Here is an 18,772-nt window from a genome sequence, read left to right on the forward strand (position 1 = left end):
TCCTGAGCTTTCATCATCTCTCCTGGCATTCACTTTCTGAGCTTCCTGCAGCAAACCTTTCAGTCCTCTACCCTGCCAATCTCCCAATTCCCCTTTGTCTCAGGCTTGGCTTTTAGGAGCAGTTTCCTTTGAATAACTGATGGCTTCACTTTGGGGATCAATCCCTGAACACTGCTGCACCTTCCCTGTGTCAGTCCCCATGCTGCAGGCGACTCAGCTGTCTGCTGCTCATCCTCAAAAGCCTTCTCAAGACTCTGTCCTTGCAGCACAGCTTCTTTTATTCCTCTAATTTCTAATCTTCTCCACTCAGATAAATGATTTCTTTCTTCTGCACTACTCTTGGCCCAATTAGCTCTTACTACAGGGAAGCTGTGATCTCCAGGTACCCCTCCCTGAGCATTTGGAGGGTTGGCTCTTGCCCCAATTCTTACTCCAGCAGTCCCTAGCATCTGTCTGTCTTCTGGTGCAGATCAAGCTCCCAAAATAGGCTTCATCCCAGGTGTAAGTACTGGCACCTAAAACTGACCAAGCTCTTCTGACAAACCCCAAAGGCCTTCTAACATCTTTCCCATTTCTTACACTCAGATTTCTGTGCCAGTTAGAGGCACACTCTGGAGCCAGACTGAGAGAGTTGGAGTTATACAGTCTGGAGGAGAGAAGGCTCTGAGAAGACTTTATTGTGGCCTTCCAGGCTACAAGAGAGCCAAGGAGGGACTTTTTAGGGTGTCAGGTAGTGATAGGACTGGGGGGAATGGAGGAAAAGTAGAAGTGGGTACTGGTGGATAGTAGCTGAAGAGGAGGCAGCAGTGTGCCCAGGTGGGCAGCAGAGCCAATGGCATCCTGGGCTGGCTCAGGAGCAGTGTGGGCAGCAGGACAAGGGAGGTTCTTGTGCCCCTGTGCTCAGCACTGCTCAGGCCACCCCTGCAGTGCTGTGTCCAGTTCTGGGCTCCTCAACTCCAGAGAGATGTTGAGGTGCTGGAAGGTGTTGAGAGAAGGGCAGCAAGGCTGGGGAGGGGCCTGGAGCACAGCCCTGGGAGGAGAGGCTGAGGGAGCTGGGGGGGTGCAGCCTGCAGCAGAGGAGGCTCAGGGCAGAGCTCATTGCTGCCTGCAGCTGCCTGCAGGGAGGCTGTAGCCAGGTGGGGTTGGGCTCTGCTGCCAGGCAGCCAGCAGCAGAAGAAGGGGACCCAGCCTGAAGCTGTGCCAGGGCAGGTTCAGGCTGGATGTGAGGAGGAAGTTGTTGGCAGAGAGAGTGATTGGCACTGGAATGGGCTGCCCAGGGAGGTGGTGGAGTGGCTGTGGCTGGAGGTGTTGCAGCCAAGCCTGGCTGGGGCACTTAGTGCCATGGTCTGGTTGGTTGGGCAGGGCTGGGTGCTAGGTTGGGCTGGAGGAGCTTGGAGCTCTCTTCCAACCTGCCTGATTCTATGATTAAAGTCTATGAAGTTCTTCACCATGAGGCTGGTGAGACCCTAGCACAGGTTGCCCAGGGAGGTGGTGGAAGCCTCATCCCTGGAGGTGTTTAAGGCCAGGCTGGATGAGGCTCTGGTCAACCTGATCCAGTGTGAGGTGTCCCTGCCCATGGCAGGGGGGTTGGAACTGGATGATCTCTAAGGTCTCTTCCAGCCCTGGCAATTCTGTGACTCTGTGACCTTCCATCCTTCCTGGTGCCCCCTGCAAGGGCACTGCTCATGAAGGGAGCACAGTTTGTCTGTGCTACATTTAGATGCCTTCCTTGATGTGAGGACTGGATAGTTCTGGGCATCTTTCCTTATCTCTTGGTTCAGTAGTTGAAGAGTCTCTTTGTGCCTCTTGCATCTATTGGTCCCAAAAGGGAGCAGCTGTGCTGGCCTCTTCCCCTTGGTCACTGCTCCCCTCCTGTTCCTCATTTGTTTCTTCATCATCTTCTCTGCCTGGGACATACAGAGTGAGTGAATGATCTAAAGGGTCCCATCTCTCCTCTTCCTTCTTTCCCTTAGTTTCTCAGCCATAAAAAATGATAAAGACCCTTTCCAACATGAGGCATAATCACTTTCCTCCTGACTGAAAGGCTTCTTAGCATTGACATCAATGTTCCAAGCCTGACAAATCCAATCCTCTGATGAGCCATGCCCAGGCCCACACCACAGGTCATGGCTCACAGGTTCTTTAGTCCATTCAAATATCCAACCTTGTACCACTTTCTTTTCACCTTTTCCCTGGGTGCAAGACATTCCCTCTTGGCCCAAATTCCTCAGCATCATCACAGAATCAGTTAGGGTGGGAAGGGACCACAAGGAGCAGGCAGTGCCAACCCCCTGCCATGCCCAGGGACACCCTACCCTAGAGCAGCCTGACCACAGCCTCAGCCAGCCTGGCCTCAAACACCTCCAGCCATGGGGCCTCAACCCCCTCCCTGGGCAACCCATTCCAGCCTCTCACCACTCTCCTGCTCAACAACTTCCTCCTCACCTCCAGCCTCACTCTCCCCACCTCCACCTTTGCTCCATTCTCCCCACTCCTGCCACTCCCTCACAGCCCCAAAAGTCCCTCCCCAGCTTTTTTGGAGCCCCCTTCAGATGCTGGAAGGCCACAAGAAGGTCACCTGGGAGTCTCCTCTGCTCCAGCCTGCACAGCCCCAACTCTTTCAGGCTGTGCTCACAGCAGAGCTGCTGCAGCCTCTGAGCATCCTCCTGGCCCTGCTCTGGACACTCTCCAGCATCTCCACAGCCCTCTTGTCCCAGGGGCTCCAGAGCTGGATGCAGGACTCCAGGTGGGGTCTCAGCAGAGCAGAGGGAGTCACTGAAACCGACCTGCAGTGTCAAGGCTAAGGAAAATGCTGCTCAGACAAATCAGCATCTGGAGAACCAATTGGCACTGGGGAAGAACCAATTGGCACTGGAGGAGAACCAATTGGCACTGGAGGAGAACCAATTGGCACTGGAGGAGAACCAACTGGCACTGGGGAGCAGGACTGAAGGAAAAGCAGCTTGTGACAAATGGACTCAGAGATATCTGCACAGCAGGACTGAAACCCTTCCAGTCACCTCCACAGCCACTGGGGATGAAGGCTCATCCTCCTCATCCCTCCTGTAGCCTTGTTGAAGTCCTGGTTGATCAGACTTCCCCTTCTGGCAGCTTTCCAGCACTTCACTGGTACAAGGAAGCAGTCTTGCCACAGGGTGAGACTGAGAACAGGCAGTAGAAACCTGCAGCTTCTTGAGCCAGCAGCCCTTTAATTTGCAAGCCTCTAGAGGTGCCCTGACAGCAGCTCTGCTCCCTGGGCTCCTCTGGCACCCGCGGTCACCTGCGGCCCCGCTACCGCCCCGCGGCCTGCCTCCTGCCTGCGCTCCGGTGCGATGGGGCTGAGGACACAGGCCGAGGATGGCAGCCCGGGGCTGGGGTTAGGGCTTGGGAGCAGAGGCGAAGGAAAGCGGCGCGGGGCCGGGGGCAGGGAGCAGGAGCCGGGGGCAGGAGCGGGGGGGCAGGGAGCGGGGGGGCAGGGAGCGGGGGGCAGGAGCGGGAGGCAGGAGCGGGGGGGCAGGGCGCGGGGGGGCAGCGAGCGGGGGGGCAGGGAGCGGGGGGACAGGGCGCGGGGGGCAGGGAGCGGGGAGGGCAGGGAGCGGGGGGGGCAGGGGGGCAGGGGCCGGGGGCTGGCACCAGGCCAGCAGCAGAGCGCGACGGGCGCGAGGAAGAAGCGCGAGCGGCCGCGCGCCCATTTAAAAGCCCGGCGTGCACGCGCGCCCGCCCCGGCCTCGCCCCGCCCACCCCACGGCTCTGCCTCAGCGCATGCGCAGAGCGGCGGAGAAGCGGCTGGGGGCGTGGTTTGCTCGGCAGGAAAGCCCCGCCTATTTCTGGGAAGCCAGCCCCGCCCCCTGGGAGCCGGCGGGGCGGGGCGGGGCCGGGCGGTGGCAGAGCGCGCGCGGGCGGCGGGGGCGGGAACAGGATGCCGTCACGCGGTGCGGAGCGATGGTGATTGGCTGCGAGGGCGCCAGGGGGCGGGGCGCGCCGTGGCCGCCGCCTGTCAGTGAGCGGAGCGCCGCCGGGGAGGCCTGAGGGGCTGTGCCGGGCCGCGCCGCACCGGGCTGCAGCGGTAGGTGCGGCCGGTCATGGGTCGCGGAGCGGGTCTGAGGACGGTGGGGGGGATCCGGGCGGGACGGGAACCGCGGGGTTCTTGTGTCTGATAGGGCCTGGAGGAGCGCGGCACCGCCGCCGCCGCCGCTGCTGCTTCCGCGGCCGGCTCCGGGAGGAAGATGTGAGGGAGCTCCATGCTTGCCGCCTGGTTCCAGCGGGAGGGTGGCCCGGGCTGGGCGAGAAGAGACTCCGTCCCCGACCGATGCCCGGCCGGGAGTGCCGAGGTGCTCTGAGCGGTATCTACCGACTAACGGGCTCCTCCCGGGGCCCGCTGCCGCAGGTTCCCCTATCCGCTGCGCGATGCCAGCAGCGCCCTGAGCCACTCTCGGGGTGTTTAAAGCTTGGATCTTCTGTCTCCGCGGGGAAGCTGCTCCCCTCGGCCCTGCGCCGCCCGGTTCTCTGCCAGCCGCGCCGCTCTCACCGTACCCGCCGAGATGGGCAGCGGAGCCTCTTTGCCTTGCCGCTGCCCGGTGCTGCATCCCACCGTCAGCCGCGGCCGTGGCGAGGGGAGCAGGGCGCTGGGCTGGGCTCAGCTCGTAACGCGCCGCGATCGGGTCCGGAGCTGCCCGAGCTGTCCCCGCTCCCCTCGCAGCCAGCCCCGCGCTCGGACACCGCTTGTCTGGCAGCAGCTTCCAAGGTCCCAAATGCTGCTTTGCTGCTGAATAAGCTGCCGCTGGGGTTGATCTCAGATGCTTCCTGCCTCCTTCAACCGGCTGCCTTAGAAACATGTGTTGGGTGCTTCGCACATGTCAGCAGCAGCAGCAGCGACCTGAAACCCGCGTCCATAAACAAGGGCTGTGTCTCTTTCTCAGCTGGCTTCCCGAGCTCCGGGGGGAGTAATAACTCGCACCGGCTTTGCTCCGCCACTGGCGATAAGAGTAATCGAGTCGGGCTCTGAAAGACCTGGCTGTAGAGAGCTGCTTTGCTGCGTCTGAACCGAGCCGAAATCTGTTACTGGCATGGCCACCAGATTCCTTCAGAATGAGTCATTTGCTATTAACTATTAAATTTTAACTGCCGGGAGAGCAGAGCCGTGCGTAGCAAGGCTGCTGTGGAGGAGGAGAGTGGCAAACAAACATCCAACAAGCCCAAATCCTGCAGGATTTGTGGGTTCTGACTCAACGCCTCTGGAGTTAAAGAGCTTTGCCACTGTCTGTCCTCAGTCTCATTTCAGTGTGGTTCTTATTCTGACTTCTAAGAGGTTGGAGCCGAATCATAGAATCAACCAGATTGGAAGAGACCTCCAAGATCAACCAGTCCAACCTAGCACCCATCCCCATCCAGTCATCTAGACCATAGGGCAGGGTGTTAGGTTGGACTGGATGATCTTGGAGGTCTCTTCCAACCTGGTTGATTCTATGATTCTATGAGGTTTGCTGGCAGGTGTCAGTCAAATCAGAGACTCCTTTAGGTTCAAAATGACCTTCAAGATCATCAAATCCATCTTCTAACCCAGCACTGGGCATGGGGGACACTACTAAACCATGGCCCTCAGCACCACATCTACACAAGCTTTGAGACCCTTCCAGAGATGAGGACTCCACCACTGCCCTGGGCAGCCTGGGCCAGGCCTTGGCTACCCTTTTGGAAAAGAAATCATTCCTCATGTCCAACCTGGACAGAGGTCTGGAAGGCAGAAAGGCTCTCAAGCAGAGCAGCTGGCTTGAAGTAAAAGGGACTTGAGTTAGCAAAGGGTCTGAAGGTGCTTGGGAAAGGAGGTCAAGAGGGGGAGGACCAAAAGGAGCTCTGTGAGGGCTGCACATGTGGGACTGTAGCCTGCAGGAAACTGAGCTCTGCTGGTCAGAGTTCAGTGACATCAGGGCCCTGAGGAATATTGACCTTGTCTTAAGAGGCAGTGCTGCAGTGACTGGGCTGAGTTGGTCTCATAGCAGTTGATTCAGATTGGACAGTTAGAAACTGCTGTGGTCAGTCCAGATTCCTGCTTGATAGTTCAAAGTCATCCTCACTCAGTTTGCAGGGCCCATCAGAAAGTGAGTTTACATAGAATTGCTTCTGGCTTACACTTAAAGGTTAGACTGGAGGAGCTTAAAGGTCTTTTCCAACCAAAATAGTTCTATGAGGAGCAGCTGAGGGAGCTGGGGGTGTTCAGCCTGGAGGAGAGGAGGCTGAGGGAGACCTCATTGCTCTCTACAGCTCCCTGAGAGGAGGCTGCAGTGAGGTGGGGTTGGGCTCTGCTCCCTGGGATCAGGTGATAGAAGAAGAGGAAGTGGCCTGAAATTGTGCCAGGGCAGGGTTAGGCTGGAGATTAGGAACAATTTCATCTTTAGAAGATTGGTCAGGGATTGGCAGAGGCTGCCCAGGGAGGTGGTAGAGTCCCCATGGCTGGAGGTGTTCCAGAAACCTGTGGACACAGCACCTGGGGCCATGGTTTGGTGGCCATGGTGGTGTTGGGTTGAAGGTTGGACTCAGTCATCTTAGAAGGCTTTTCCAACCCAATTGTAGGGGTCTCTCCACCCTCAGCTTCAGGACACCGTTGGGTTTGCCTGGCAGTTCAGCCCTGCTGATTCCTCATACCCTGTTGTGTGTAAAGTGATTGATAGAATCAGGCAGGGTTGGAAAGGACCACAAGGAGCAGGCAGTGCCAACCCCCTGCCATGCCCAGGGACACCCTACCCTAGAGCAGGCTGCACACAGCCTCAGCCAGCCTGGCCTCAAACACCTCCAGCCATGGGGCCTCAACCACCTCCCTGGGCAACCCATTCCAGCCTCTCACCACTCTCCTGCTCAGCAACTTCCTCCTCACCTCCAGCCTCACTCTCCCCACCTCCAGCTTTGCTCCATTCCCCCCACTCCTGCCACTCCCTCACAGCCTCAAAAGTCCCTCCTCAGCTTTTTTTAGGCCCCCTTCAGATGCTGGCAGGCCACAAGAAGGTCCCCTGGGAGCCTCCTCTGCTCCAGCCTGCACAGCCCCAACTCTTTCAGGCTGTGCTCACAGCAGAGCTGCTGCAGCCTCTGAGCATCCTCCTGGCCCTGCTCTGGACACTCTCCAGCATCTCCACAGCCCTCTTGTCCCAGGGGCTCCAGAGCTGGATGCAGCACTCCAGGTGGAGTCTCAGCAGAGTGGAGTAGAGGAGGAGAATCCCCTCCCTTGTCCTGCTGGCCACATTTTGAGCTGCAAAGCAGTGGGCAGTAGCAACTGCTGGAAACTCAGCCCTGCCTGCTTGGGCAACATCACTTTCATCGTGGTTAGTGTTGGACTTTGTCTGATTTGGGGCTTTATTTGTTATGATTTAAGAGACAGATTCACTCCACAAATAGGTCTATAAACCCGAGGGTGTCCCTGAGCCAGAGTCTGGAGCAGCAGAGCCAGGCTGGAACACAAAACCTTGCGGGGCTGAAGTTGGTTCTGATGCTTACTGTTTACAAAGCATCGTGGAGGAATGAGCCACTTAGAATCATCGAATCAGGGAGGTTGGCAGAGAGCTCCAAGCTCCTCCAGCCCAACCTAGCACCCAGCCCTGCCCAGTCACCCAGACCATGGCACTCAGTGCCCCAGCCAGGCTTGGCTTCAACTCCTCCAGCCACAGCCACTCCACCACCTCCCTGGGCAGCCCATTCCAGTGCCAATCACTCTCTCTGCCAACAACTTCCTCCTAACATCCAGCCTAGACCTGCCCTGGCACAGCTTCAGCCTGGGTCCCCTTGCTCTGGCCCTGGCTGCCTGGCAGCAGAGCCCAACCCCACCTGGCTACAGCCTCCCTGCAGGCAGCTGCAGGCAGCAATCAGCTCTGCCCTGAGCCTCCTCTGCTGCAGGCTGCACCCCCCCAGCTCCCTCAGCCTCTCCTCACAGGGCTGTGCTCCAGGCCCCTCCCCAGCCTTGCTGCCCTTCTCTCAACACCTTCCAGCACCTCAACATCTCTCTGGAGTTGAGGAGCCCAGAACTGGACACAGCACTCAAGGGGTGGCCTGAGCTAGGTGCATTTGGCTGCTTGTACAAAGCCTGCCGCCGGTCGCAGCCGGTCCCAGGTTTTCCTGCAGCTCTGGAACCAAACCATTGCAGTATCCTAGTGCCTGGCAGGCGGCAGGAGGTTTGCAGCTCCTTATCCTGCTGTTTACAGTAAGCAAGGCTGGCGGCTGGAGCAGGCTTGTGCAGTGTTTACTATCAGAGCTCTCTAAAGCAGGTGTTTGCAGCCCGCTCCGGAGCACAACTGACTGCCGGAGCCCAGGCTGAGAGCGAAACGCTGCGAGCAGGCAGCTCCGTGGTGCTTCGGGGAGGAGTTGGGGCACAGCAGGGTGCTGGCACTTTGGCCACAACAACCCCATGCAGAGATACAGGCTGGGGTCAGAGTGGCTGAGAGCAGCCAAACAGAGAGGGATCTGGGGGTGCTGATTGGTACCCACCTGAACATGAGCCAGCAGTGTGCCCAGGTGGCCAAGAGAGCCAGTGGCATCCTGGCCTGCATCAGCAATGGTGTGGCCAGCAGGAGCAGGGAGGTCATTCTGCCCCTGTACTCTGCACTGCTCAGACCACACCTTGAGTGCTGTGTTCAGTTCTGGGCCCCCCAGTTTAGGAGGGACATTGAGATGCTTGAGCGTGTCCAGAGAAGGGCAACGAGGCTGGGGAGAGGCCTTGAGCACAGCCCTAGGAGGAGAGGCTGAGGGAGCTGGGATTGGTTAGCCTGGAGAAGAGGAGGCTCAGGGCAGACCTCATTGCTGTCTGCAACTACCTGAGGGGAGGTTGTGGCCAGGAGGAGGTTGCTCTCTTCTCTCAGGTGGCCAGCACCAGAACGAGAGGACACAGCCTCAGGCTGTGCCAGGGGAGATTTAGGCTGGAGGTGAGGAGAAAGTTCTTCCCTGAGAGAGTCATTGGGCACTGGAATGGGCTGCCCGGGGAGGTGGTGGAGTCGCCGTCCCTGGAGCTGTTCAAGGCAGGACTGGACGTGGCACTTGGTGCCATGGTCTGGCCTTGAGCTCTGTGCTAAAGGGTTGGACTTGATGAGCTGTGAGGTCTCTTCCAACCTTGGTGATACTGTGACACTGTGGTACTGTGATGCTGTGACACTGTGGTACTGTGATGCTGTGATACTGTGGTACTGTGATGCTGTGATACTGTGGTACTGTGATGCTGTGATACTGTGGTACTGTGACACTGTGACACTGTGATCTAGTGGAGGATGTCCCTGCTGAGTGCAGAGGGAGTTGGTCTGGATGACCTTGGGAGGTCCCTTCCAACCCAGCTCGTCCTGTGATGCTGCCTGGTGGTCTCCAGGTGAGCCTGTGTGAGCAGCGCTGCCAGAGGTGGCATTGGGGTGCCCCTTGCCCGGACAAGTGGTTAAAGAGGGGAGGAGGTGAAGGCTCTGAGCAGCCTGGGGCAGCAGCTGGTGGTCTGACTCACCACTACTTTCATCACTCAGGCATCCTATTTATTTTTACTTTGGAACTCTTAGCTAGAGAGGGGAAGGTGCTTTATAGAATCATAGAATCAACCAGGTTGGAAGAGACCTCCAAGATCATCCAGTCCAACCTATTCCCCAGCTTAACGACAGCATTAAGAGTGGCTTAAGGCAGGGGGGGTGCGGTGAGTGCTGCAGCTCCTTGGGTTTTTAACGCAGTCCCTCTGACAGAAACCGAAACTGCTCTTTGCTGACAGCTCTGAGCTTGTTTAAATAACCACCCCCAGGTCCCTGCCACGATAATGTGCCTCAAACTGACACGGCCAAAACCAGGACCGTCTGAATTTCAGTTCCATCTGAGAAGGGGGCGGGCGAGGGGAAGCTCATAGATGGCATCCGGACAAAGGGAAGTGCTGCCAGAGCTTGGGAGGGGCCCTGTGAGCCTGCAGGGAGGCTGTAGCCAGGTGGGGTTGGGCTTTGCTGCCAGGCACCCAGCAACAGAAGAAGGGGACCCAGCCTGAAGCTGTGCCAGGGCAGGGTCAGGCTGGATGTTAGGAGGAAGTTGTTGTCAGAGAGAGTGATTGGCACTGGAATGGGCTGCCCAGGGAGGTGGTGGAGTGGCTGTGGCTGGAGGTGTTGCAGCCAAGCCTGGCTGGGGCACTGAGTGCCATGGTCTGGTTGGTTGGGCAGGGCTGGGTGCAAGGTTGGGCTGGCTGAGCTTGGAGCTCTCTTCCAACCTGCCTGATTCTCTGATTCTGTGATTCTATGAAATCATCAAGGTTCTTCCCTGAGAGAGTGATTGGCACTGGAATGGGCTGCCCAGGGAGGTGGTGGAGGCACCGTCCCTGGAGGTGTTCAAGCAAAGCCTGGATGAGGCACTTAGTGCCATGGTCTGGTTGACTGGATAGGGCTGGGGGATAGGTTGGACTGGCTGAGCTTGGAGGTCTCTTCCAACCTGGTTGATTCTATGATTCTATGAAGCTGCTGTGAAGTGCTTTGACAAGTGGTTTGCTTTGGTGCTTTTTTCCCAGTGACTCTCTGAACCTCTCTGAACCTCTCTGGAGGTCTCTTCCAAGCTGCTTGCTTCTCAGATTCTCTGTACAGATCTCCTCCCTGGGCAGCAGGGATTCAGTGTGATTGGTGTTCCTGCCAGGTGTATTTGTTCTCTGTGCTGAAATGTGTGGGGTTTGGCCTGAGTTTGGTCTTTCTGTGTGCTGATTTCATCGCTTGTGCCCTGGGCAGGTTCTCCTGGCTGCAGGCCTGGCACTTTTCTGACTGCTGTCAGGACTGAAAGGTCCCCCCAAAAGGCAGATGTTCTTCTCCCTTGCTCCAGTCACCACTAAATCCTTGGCTCACCCCAGTGTTGCCTTGTTGCAGTGGTCGGCAGAGCAGCATGGTTAAAAGGGTGCTGGTGTGGTGCTGATACAGCAGTGGCAGCTGCAAGGAGAAGGCTTAACCTGAATTAATTTGTTGCTCATAAACCTCTTCTCAATAAGGAAGTGGGAAACCTCACTGACAATATGATTTGTCTGCTTTTTTTTTCCTCTTCAGACCAAATGTCTATGTGAAACTACTGCTGAACACTCACACTTGAGCTGGGAGGAGAAATCAGCCTCTGAAGTGTTGGGTTTTTAACCCAATCCATGGGATAAGCCACTGAAATCCTCCCAAAAGCCATTGGCAAGGGAGCTTTGACCAAGGCAGACCAAGCAGGATCATAGAATGTTTGGGTTGGAAGGGACCTGCAAAGCTCATCCAGTCCAATCCCCTGCACTCAACAGGAGCATCCTCCCCTAGAGCAGGTTGCCCAGAGCCCTGTCAAGCCTCACCTTGAATAACTCCAGGGATGAGGCCTCAACCAGCTCCCTGGGCAACCTGTTGCAGTGTTCAGCACTCTCCTGGCACAAAACTTGTTCCTCACAATCTCAGTCTGCTCTGCTCTCATTTCAAACCATTGCCTCTCGTCCTGTCCCTGCAGGCCTTTGGGAGCAGTTCCTCTGCAGCCTGCTTGGAGCCTCCCAGGTACTGGCAGGCAGCTGTTGGTTCTCCTCAGAGCCTTCTCATCTCCAGGCTGAAGCCTTCTCTTCTCCAGGCTGAACACCCTCAGCTCCCTCAGCCTATTCTCATAGCAGAGATCATCTTCGTGGCCCTTCTCTGGACCTGCTCCATCAGCTCCATGTCCTTCCTGTATTGAGAGCTCCAGAGCTGGCTGCAGCACTCAGGGAGAGGTCTGCCCAGAGCATATTCTGCTGTGGTTTGGAGTGCTTCAGTGCTGGGCAGGGGCTTGCATTGCCTTTTTTCCCCTCTGTGAGTCTCTTTCTGGATAGTTAGGAGCTCCTTGAAACACAGCAGTGCTTTAGAAAGGTCCCTGCTACAAATAGCTTCCAATTGAGATCTCAGAATCCCAGAATCCCAGCATGGCAGGGCTAGGAACTGACCTGGAGATCACCCAGTCCAACCCCCTGCTCCAGCAGGGCACCCACAGCAGCTTGCCCAGGAGCACAATGCCCAGGGCAGGTTGGAAGCTCTGCAGAAGAGACTCCACAGCCTCTCTGGGCAGCCTGCTCCAGGCCTCCAGCAGCCTCACACCAAACAAGTTTCTCCTCCTGTCCAGGTGGAGCCTCCTGGGTTATGTTTTGTGCCCATTGCCCTTTGTCAGTGGTCAGTACAGAGAAGAGACTGGATGGAGAGGTTCACAGGATCACAGGATGTGGGGGGTTGGAAGGGACCTCTGGAGATCAAGTCCAACCCCTCCTGCCAGAGGAGGAACACATCCAGACAGGGCTGGAAAGGCTCCAGAGAAGGAGACTCCACAACCTCTCTGGGCAGCCTGTGCCAGGGCTCTGGGACCCTCACACTCAAGAAGTTCTTCCTCATGTTGAGGTGGAACCTCCTGTACTGCAGCTTCCATCCATTGCCTCTTGTGCTATGCCAGGGCAGAGGTGAGCAGAGCCTGTCCCTGTCCCTTCCTTCCTGCCCCCCAGCCCTCAGCTATTTACAGACACTGCTCAGATCCCCTCTCAGCCTTCTCCAGAGTCTCACCCTCTGGTCCCTCAGCCTCTCCTCACAGGGCAGTGCCCCAGTGCCTTCAGCATCCTTGCAGCCCTCTATTGGACTCTCTCCAGCAGATCCCTGCCACTCTTGAACTGGGGAGCCCAGAACTGGACGCAGTATTCCAGGTGGGGCCTGACTAGGGCAGAGCAGGGTGGGAGGAGAACCTCCCTCCACCTGCTGGCCACATTCCTCTTGCTGCACCCCAGGCTGAAGGTGCACTGGTTTAGAGGAGGAGGATTTGAAGGACCAGAAGCTCTTCTGTTAATAATGTTCAAGTGACTCCTTCCAGGTCACCAGGGACCTTCTCCAGTGTGGAAGCTCCTCCCAGGAGAGGCACAGACATTGAGGCAGGAGCTGCATGGCCATCCATGGCCTCCGTGGCACAGCTGCTGCTGGGCTGGTGCCTGCATGGCACAGCTGTTGGGTTGGTACCTCCATGACACAGCTGCTGTGCTTGGCTGGTTCCTCCATGGCACAGCTGCTGGGTTGGTACCTCCATGGCACAGCTGCTGTGTTGGTACCTCCATGGCACAGCTGCTGTGCTTGGCTGGTACCTCCATGGCACAGCTGCTGTGCTGGGTTGGTGCCTCCATGGCACAGCTGCTGTGTTGGTACCTCTATGGCACAGCTGCTGGGCTGGGCTGGTACCTCCATGGAAAGATGCTGGGTTGGTACCTCCATGACACAGCTGCTGTTCTGTGTTGGTACCTCCATGGCACAGCTGCTGTTCTGGATTGGTACCTCCATGGCACAGCTGCTGTGTTGGTATCTCTATGGCACAGCTGCTGTTCTATGTTGGTACCTCCATGGCACAGCTGCTGTTCTGGGTTGGTCCCTCCATGGCACAGCTGCTGGGTTGGCACCTCCATGGCACAGCTGCTGGGTTGTTCCCTCCATGGCACAGCTGCTGCTGTGCTTGGCTGTTCTGCAAAGCCTCACTTTGAGTTTTACAGCTCTGAGAACTGCAGCACTTAAGCAGAGGTGAGACTAAAGCCTTGGGGGAGATAAGCACCAAGTGCCCTGTAAAGCTGTTGGCAAGAGCCCCTGGGGGGGTTAGGAGTGGAGCAGCCACCTCTGCCTGCTGCACTGCTCCCCTCCAACCCTGTACTGAGCAGGAGGAAGAAAGTCAGAGGTCTGGAGATCAAGAGTTAGAGCTGAGCCTAGAGCCTGGCCAAGGGAGAGGAGGTTGTGACAAGCAGTTAGGGGTTTGGAGCAGCCACCCTCCAGCTGCTAACTGGAGCTCAGGCCTGAGCAGGAGGCTGTGCTCCTGCTGGAGTGGTGGGGAGGGAAGAGGCAGTGGAAGCACAGCCCCTGTGTGTCCCCTGTGGGTCAATCCCTTTCCTGGTGGTCATGCTCTGGAGCCTCATTTGCTGCTCCCAAGCTTCTCTTCTATTTAGAGCATCCTCCTGAAGGGCTGCACATGGCCTGAGCCTGAGTGACCAAGAGTCCAGATGAACAAGGCTGACAAATGCTTTGGCCTCTCTGGATTGTCCCAGAGCTGAGAGCACAGAGATGGAGAGGAACAAACCTCTGCACCAGTACAGGTGAGGGAGTGCCCTGCTGGAAGGCAGCACCAGAGAGAGGGACCTGGGAGTGCTTGGGGGACAACATTGCCATGAGCCATCAGTGTGCCCAAGGAGACCAGTGGGGTCCTGGGGGGTATGAAAGGAGCCTGCAGGAGGGTTGGGGAGGGACTATTGACAAGGTCTTGGAATGACAGGAGGAGATGGAATGGGTTTGAACTGACAGGTTGAGGGTGGTGAGAGCCTGGCACAGGTTGAGGGTGGTGAGAGCCTGGCACAGGTTTCCCAGGGAGGTGGTGGAGCACAGAAGCACCCAATGTGATCTTTGATCACATTGGGTGCTTCTGTGCTCCACCACCTCCCTGAAGATGTTCAGGACCAGTTTGGATGTGGCCTTGAGTGACCTGTTCTAATGGGAGCTGTCCCTGCCTATGGCAGAGGGGTTGGAACTGGCTGAGCTTTGAGGTCCCTTCCAACCTAACCCATTCTGTGGTTCTGTGAACAGAAGTGTGGTCAGCAGGTTGAGAAAGGTTCTCTTCCTGCTCTACTCTGTCCTAAAGAGGGCACATCTGGAGTTTTATGTCCAGCTCTGAGCTCCACAGTTCAAGAGGTACAAGGAACTATTGGAGGAAGTCCAGCAGAGGGACCTGGAGCAGCTGTTTGAAGAGCAAAGGCTGAGCCCTGGGGCTGAGAGCCTGCAAAAAAGCAGCCCCAGAGGGCAGCTGAGTAATGCTCAGCAAGAAATAAAGGCTGGGGGCAAGAGGCTGGGGTCAGACTCTGCTCAGTGGTGCCCAGGGACAGCACAAAGAGCAATGGCACAAACTGGAACCCAGGAGGTTCCACCTGAGCAGAAGGAGAAGAAGCTTGTTTGGTGTGAGGGTGATGGAGCAGGCTGCCCAGAGAGGTTGTGGAGTCTCCTTCTCTGGAGAGCTTCCAATCCCCCCTGGGTATTGTGCTGCTGGGCAGGCTGCTGTGGGTGCCCTGCTGGAGCAGTGGGGCTGAAGTAGATGAGCTCTGGAGGTCCCTTCCAAACTCACCATGCTGGGATTCTGTCTGAACAGGGAGCTTCAGGAGTTGTGACCATCCCTGGAGGTGTTAGAATCAGGCAGGTTGGAAGAGAGCTCCAAGCTCCTCCAGCCCAACCTAGCACCCAGCCCTGCCCAGTCACCCAGACCATGGCACTCAGTGCCCCAGCCAGGCTTGGCTTCAACTCCTCCAGCCACAGCCACTCCACCACCTCCTTGGGCAGCCCATTCCAATGCCAATCACTCTCTCTGACAACAACTTCCTAACAACATCCAGCCTCAGCCTGCCCTGGCACAGCTTCAGGCTGGGTCCCCTTCTTCTGGCCCTGGCTGCCTGGCAGCAGAGCCCAACCCCACCTGGCTACAGCCTCCCTGCAGGCAGCTGCAGGCAGCAATCAGCTCTGCCCTGAGCCTCCTCTGCTGCAGGCTGCACCCCCCCAGCTCCCTCAGCCTCTCCTCACAGGGCTGTGCTCCAGGCCCCTCCCCAGCCTTGCTGCCCTGCTCTGGGCACCTTCCAGCACCTCAGCATCTCTCTGCAATGGAGGAGCCCAGACTTGGACACAGCACTGCAGGGGTGGCCTGAGCAGTGCTGAGCACAGGGGCAGAAGAACCTCCCTTGTTCTGCTGCCCACACTGCTCCTGAGCCAGCCCAGGATGCCATTGGCTCTGCTGCCCACCTGGGCACTGCTGCCTCCTCTGCAGCTCCTCTCTGCCTGGCTGCTCTCAGCCACTCTAGCCCCAGCCTGTAGCACTGCTTGGGGTTGTTAGAAGCTGTTAGGTGCTGGCTTGGGTGATCCCAGAGCTCTCTTCCAACCTGCTTCATTCTCTGCTTCCTTCAGAAACTCTTCCCCGGACCTGATGATTTTTGTGTCTGGGCACTCACTTCTGCCAGCCACACTTTGTGGTAGGTACCACAGACAAATAATTGAGGTTTGGATTGTTGTAAGGCCCTTACAAATTGTGTGGCAGCAGTGAAACTGGGCTGGGCTTGCAGCTTGGGTGCCCACACAGCCCTTGCAGACCTGAGTCACACATTAAACCGGCAGGGCGCTGGCAGCAGCTCGGAGGGCACCTGGCTCACAGGAGCTGCTGCTTGGTTTCCTCTCAGCTTCCCAGTGAGGCTTTGTGCTGTGTTGACTTTTATCTCAGTAGCATTTCCTGGTTGCTCCTCTTTTCCATCCTGGAGTTTTGCTTCCAGCTTGCACTTTTGCTTCTCCTCTCCCTGCGGTTTGTGGAGCGCCTCTGTAGAAGTCTCAGTGACAGGGATGGGGTTGAAGCCTTGAAGGTCTTTGAAGGTGAGTGGAGGGGCAAGGAGGGACAGAGTTAATGCAAATCAGGAGAGAGTGAAGATAAAAATAGCTCTGAACTTGTCAGCTTGGTCACTGGTGGCTTGGGTTAGTCATCTGGCAGCCTCTGCTGCTGCTCCTCCGAGGGATTGTTTTACAGCAGTCGGCTTTGACATCATTGCTGTGGAGGAGAGGGAGTGGGGCAGGAGCACCGAGTGGGATACTGTCATCAGCCTCTTCTGCACGGCAGCTGTCCTCTGTTTGGCCACTCAATGCAGTCATTGTTGTCTTGCCTTGTGTACCTGCCAGGTTGTTAGGTGACTCAGGCCCACATCACGCCGAGGTTCCTGCGCTTGGCTCCCAGCACTGCCTGCCCCGTCCTGCTGGGGCCCTTTGCAGCACCCACTCAGGTTGGCACTGTCCTCATCTAGCCTTGTGTTGCCAGGAGTTTGGTGGAGTCCATGTCCTGTTCCCTCTGGCAGGGGGAGGGAAAGAAGGGAAAAAAGGAAAAGAAAATCCCTGGTGCAGGCTTAAAAAGATGAGCAAAAGGAAGGAAAAGGGAAAAGGAAATCCCTGGTGCAGGTTTAAAGAGATGAGCAGAAAAGGAAGGAAAGAGGGAAAAGAAAATCCCTGGTGCAGGCTTAAAGAGGTGAGCAGAAAAGGAAGGAAAAGAGGAGAAGAAAATCCCTGGTGCAGGCTTAAAGAGATGAGCAGAAAAGGAAGGAAAAGAGGAAAAGAAAATCCTTGGTGCAGACTTACACAGGTGAGTATAAAAGGAAGGAAAAAAGGAAGACAAGTCCCTGGAGCAGGTTTAAACAGATGAGCAAAAGGAAGGAAAGAGGGAAAAGAAAATCCCTGGTGCAGGTTTAAAGAGGTGAGCAGAAAAGGAAGGAAAGAGGGAAAAGAAAATCCCTGGTGCAGGCTTAAAGAGGTGAGCAGAAAAGGATGGAAAAGGGAAAAGAGAATTCCTGGTGCAGGCTTAAAGAGGTGAGCAGAAAAGGATGGAAAAGAGGAGAAGAAAATCCCTGGTGCAGGCTTAAAGAAGTGAGCAGAAAAGGATGGAAAAGGGAAAAGAGAATTCCTGGTGCAGGCTTAAAGAGGTGAGCAGAAAAGGATGGAAAAGAGGAGAAGAAAATCCCTGGTGCAGGCTTAAAGAGGTGAGCAGAAAAGGATGGAAAAGAGGAGAAGAAAATCCCTGGTGCAGGCCTAAAGAGGTGAGCAGAAAAGGAAGGAAAAGAGAAGAAAATCCCTGGTGCAGGCCTAAAGAGATGAGCAGAAAAGGAAGGAAAAGAGGAAAAGAAAATCCTTGGTGCAGGTTTAAAGAGGTGAGCAGAAAAGGAGAGCAAAAAAGGAAAAGAAAATCCCTGGTGCAGGCTTAAAGAGATGAGCCTCAAAGATGTGCCCTGGTGATGGTTCTGAGGTCTTAGTTTTGCTGCTCTCTCTCTCCCTCCTCTTCCACCTCTTATCCTGGGTCCGTGGTCCTTGGCAGCAGTAGGAGTCTGCAGAGGCTGCTGAGCTTTCCTGGGTGGTTTATTGATGGAAATGTTCATCTGAAGGTTTTTCACCTGAGGACCAGCACGAGGAGAAGACCTCCATGGCTAAGGGACAATTCAGCATGTTCTGGTTTGAAAGAACACAACCAGTTTGGCCTGCCCAGAGCCCAGGGCAGTGGCATCAGGAGCTGAGCCAAAGCTCTGTTTCCTGTGGGCTCATGCTCAGGGTGCTTGCAGGGAGCTCCTCATCTCTAGGTTGCTCCTCATCTCCTGATTTCCACCCCACAGCACAGCCCCCTCCTGTCCTGTCCCTCTGGGCCTTGCTCCCAGTGCTACTTTCTGCTTCTCCCTTCCCACCCCTGGCTCCTTTCCACCTTCTGCAGCAGTGCCAATTGGCCAAGGGTTGGCCTGTGCTGGGACTTGTTGGGAGCTATGTTTACACTCCCTGGTCAGCCCCTGCTGAGTGGCTGCCAAGCAGAGAGGACTTCTCCAGCACCATCACATCCTGGGCTGGCTCAGGAGCAGTGTGGGCAGCAGGACAAGGGAGGTTCTTCTGCCCCTGTGCTCAGCACTGCTCAGGCCTCACCTTGAGTGCTGTGTCCAGTTCTGGGCTCCTCAATTGCAGAGAGATTTTGAGGTGCTGGAAGGTGTTGAGAGAAGGGCAGCAAGGCTGGGGAGGGGCCTGGAGCAGAGCCCTGGGAGGAGAGGCTGAGGGAGCTGGGGGGGTGCAGCCTGCAGCAGAGAAGGCTCAGGGCAGAGCTGATTGCTGCCTGCAGCTGCCTGCAGGGAGGCTGTAGCCAGGTGGGGTTGGGCTCTGCTGCCAGGCAGCCAGGGCCAGAAGAAGGGGACCCAGCCTGAAGCTGTGCCAGGGCAGGTTCAGGCTGGATGTGAGGAGGAAGTTGTTGTCAGAGAGAGTGATTGGCATTGGAA

General features: G+C 56.7%; 1 protein-coding gene across 2 annotated transcripts in view; it reads left to right on the plus strand.

Annotated features, from left to right (window-relative positions):
- Nucleotides 1–3,988: 3,988 nt before the first annotated feature.
- Nucleotides 3,989–18,772, plus strand: part of MAP3K14 (mitogen-activated protein kinase kinase kinase 14) — a 53,959-nt gene continuing 39,175 nt past the window's right edge. For both annotated transcript variants that reach the window (XM_064174503.1, XM_064174504.1), the window contains exon 1: nt 3,989–4,066. The gene's annotated coding sequence lies outside the window, so the exon portion shown is untranslated. The remainder of the gene's footprint in view (nt 4,067–18,772) is intronic.

Source organism: Pogoniulus pusillus, chromosome 40 (genome assembly GCF_015220805.1).
Source record: "Pogoniulus pusillus isolate bPogPus1 chromosome 40, bPogPus1.pri, whole genome shotgun sequence".
NCBI classification, from domain to species: domain Eukaryota; kingdom Metazoa; phylum Chordata; class Aves; order Piciformes; family Lybiidae; genus Pogoniulus; species Pogoniulus pusillus.